This window comes from Podarcis pityusensis (genome assembly GCF_964106645.2).
Source record: "Podarcis pityusensis genome assembly, chromosome: 4".
Taxonomy (NCBI): domain Eukaryota; kingdom Metazoa; phylum Chordata; class Lepidosauria; order Squamata; family Lacertidae; genus Podarcis; species Podarcis pityusensis.
The window spans coordinates 28352749-28356579 of NC_138027.1; positions in this window are offsets into that span (position 1 = coordinate 28352749).

Sequence of the window (3831 nt, forward strand, 5' to 3'; positions counted from 1 at the left end):
GAGTGATCTTAAACTTTTGGAGCTGTTTCTGCTGCTTTATCCATTGTGTTGCCATACATCCATGTTTTCCCTGACATTTTGCCGATTTGGCAAAATTCTCCCCGCCGTCATTTTTACACCAGAAAGCCAGGACATGTCAGGAATTTTCCTGACATATGGCAAGGCTATCCAACAGGCCCCGTTCCCTGCTGAACGTCTGGTACCTACTGAAAACTTTAAAAACAACCCAGTGGTAAATTGTATAGCTGATAGATAGATAGGTGATAGATAGATAGATAGATAGATAGATGATGATAATAGATAGATGATAATAGATAGATAGAAAGAATAATGCATCTGGGCCTTGATGTATCAAGGAAAGAAAAAAACTTACCTCAGTAACTGACTTCATTCCCACTGGGCCTTCTGGACCTCATGGGTCCCAGTATTTCCCCGACCATGCTGGGTTCTGATGCCAAGCTTGCCAAGGTGGCACACAAAAATTAGGTCAGGAGGTGCTGCTGAATTACCTTGGCACCATCTAGACACCGTGCTATATGAGATTGTATTGTGGCAATCTTTTGTAGGCTGCTTCGAGAGAAGTGTGAGACTATAAAGTGGGTTATAAATATTCTAAACAAAAAAATGTGGTTGTGAGTGTGTATCTCAAGGGACTTTCTGAAAAAGAAACATAACACATGAATGTGACAAATGAGGTGTTGGACACATATGTTGTCATGAAAGTACACTCATTAAAAAAAAAGTTGGGACTGACATCGGCTCCCTCCTGAGTGTGCTCTCCACAGCAAATATGGATTGATTTTTTTGCTGCATAATATGTGAAATGAACCTTTAGAAGGAAGAAAAATGAAATTCAGTTTTCCCCAGTGCTGTTGTTTGGTTCTTAGCAACCAGCTAAGAATTTCAGTATTGAAGATGGACAGCCAGATGCAGAGGATGGTCCATAAACCTGATCTGGTAATGTTACTTACTCTGGTAATGTCCGGAGTTTTGGGCTGGGCTGCCATCAGTATGCTGATGACACCCAACTCTATCTGTTGATGGATGGCCATCCTGACTCGGCCCCAGACACACTGATCAGATGCTTGGAAGCTGTGGCTGGATGGTTACGTGGGAGCCGGTTGAAGTTAAATCCTTCGAAGACAGAGGTCCTCTGGCTGGGACGGGACGATATGGGATTGAGGGGGCAACTCCCATCTCTTGCGGGGGTGCAATTAGTGCCAGCACCGTCCGTTAAGAGTTTGGATGTAATCTTCGATACCTCCCTCTCCATGGAGGTGCAGATTGCAGCTATAACAAAGGCGGCATTTTTTCATCTCCTCCAAGCTAAGCAGTTGGCTCCTTACCTCTCTCGCCCTGACCTAGCCACTGTGATCCACGCGATGGTCACCTCCAGACTGGATTATTGTAACTCGCTCTACGTGGGTCTGCCCTTGAGACTGACCCAGAAACTCCAGCAGGTGCAGAATGCCGCAGCGAGACTCCTTACGGGGTCTTCGCTGCGAGATCACATTCATCCGGTGCTATACCAGCTGCACTGGCTCCCGGTGGAGTACAGGATCAGGTTTAAGGTGCTGGTTTTAACCTTCAAAGCCTTATAAGGCCTAGGACCCTCGTACCTACGGGACCGCCTCTCCTGGTATGCCCCACAGAGGAACTTACGGTCTTCAAATAAAAACATCTTGAAGGTCCCAAGCCACAGAGAGGTTAGGCTGGCCTCAACTAGAGCCAGGGCTTTTTCGGCTGTGGCTCCAACCTGGTGGAACGCTCTGTCACAAGAGACAAGGGCCCTGCAGGACTTGACATCTTTCCACAGGGCCTGCAAGACAGAGCTGTTCCACCAGGCCTTTGGTCAGGGCGCAGCCTGACTCCCTCCTTTGGCAATCTTTACAAACCTTAGTTTATGGTTGCCATCAATTTTGATTTTAATTAATTTTTATAATGTTTTTATAATGTTGCACTATTTTAGTGTTGTTAGCCGCCCTGAGCCTGGCTTCGGCTGGGGAGGGCGGGATATAAATAAAATTTATTATTATTATTATTATTATTATTATTATTATTATTACTTGTCATATAGTACCTTCCCGAGCACAATTCAAACTGTTGGTGCTGACCTTTAAAGCCCTAAACAGCCTCGGTCCAGTATATTTGAAGGAGCGTCTTTACCCCCATCATTCAGCCCAGACACTGAGGTCCAGCGCTGAGGGCCTTCTGGCGGTTCCCTCACCGCGAGAAGCAAAGCTACAGGGAACCAGGCAGAGGGCCTTCTTGGTGGTGGCGCCCGCCCTGTGGAACACCCTCCCATCAGATGTCAAAGAGTTAAACAGCTACCTGACATTTAGAAGACATCTGAAGGCAGGGAAGTTTTTAATGTGTGACATTTTAATGTATTTTTAATCTTTGTTGAAAGCCGCCCAGAGTGGCTGGGGGGACCCAGCCAGATGGGGAGGGTACAAATAATATATTATTATTATTATTATTATTATTATTATTATTCATGCTCAACCCCAGCCAAGAGGGTCCTATAAAATCACAGAATTGTAGAATCAGAAGGGACCCTGAGGGTCATCTAGTCCAACCCCCTGAAATGCAGGAATCTTTCTCCAACGTGGGGCTCAAAGTTTCATGCTCTGCTAACTGAGCTATCCCAGTTATTGACACCAAGCTGAAGCTACAAAATGCAAATCTCCATCATGGCAATTAAATGCAGGCATCTTCCTAAGACTCACATGTGCAATATTAAAATGATCCAATTACCACTAAGTGGCTTAAAAACTTATAGTATGTGAATGGTATGAAGGGAATTGTTATCTGAATATTCACAACTTCCATTTCTAGCTCCATTCATTTTTAATGTGCTTTAAAGCATCTAATTGCCTCTTCATAGAAAAAACACTTTTATTGCCATTTACTCTGTGGTAGCCATTTGCCATAATGGTGGGCATCAGTTTATGCTTTTACTAAATAGGATAGTTGCTGGTTCATTTATTTTATTTATTACATTTGTATTCCATCCTCCTTCCAAGGAGCTTAGAGCCGTGCAAGGTGTGGCATACATTAAAGTTTAACTAAGAGAGCATGGTCCTTCCCATGCAAATGAGCAAGCTTCATGGCGGAGCAGGAATTTGACCTGGTGCTTCCCACACGCAAGAAAAACATTCTCACCATCAACTGCTTTGATGAGACAAGAGTTAGCAATCTGACTCCCATTTCCCCATGCTAGCTGGGCCCATCCCCTCATGTCTTCCAACATTTTTCCGAAGAAAATAGGCATGCCCTAAGAAAAAATCCCAGGACATTCTGGGATCAAATCAGATACCAGAACAGCTTTTTAAAGTCCAGTTCTGTCCCTGGAAAATAGGGACACATGGAGGGTCTGTCCCCTGGGATTTGATTAGGCTCTTCTTTTTATTATGTTCATTTTGATGGTGCTCAGTTTGTTTGCCTTATCATACCTGCCAGCTAAGGTTTAACTTCACACCTCTGATGAAATGGGCTTGAGTTCAGAAAAGCTTATGCCATAATACACTTAGAAGTCTTTGAGGAAGGGATTTAGCATTGTACTCTTCTAATCTTTCCATCAGCTCAAGCATTTCTGCTAGCCAGTTGGAACAATCCCCTCTCTCTTCCTCCCCGCCCTGCACATTTCTGGGGTTTCTCCTGACCCTCCAGAGGAGATATGGAGGAAGGGTAGGAGAGAGGGGGAAGCTGTTACGCTAGCACTGGCTTCCACTAGCTCACCGGGTTGGCAGCATCTGGGCCTAAAGCTGCACAAGGCTCTTGGGTTGTTTCAACTAAATGCTGCAGTGGTGGTCCTTGCGGCAGGTCCTG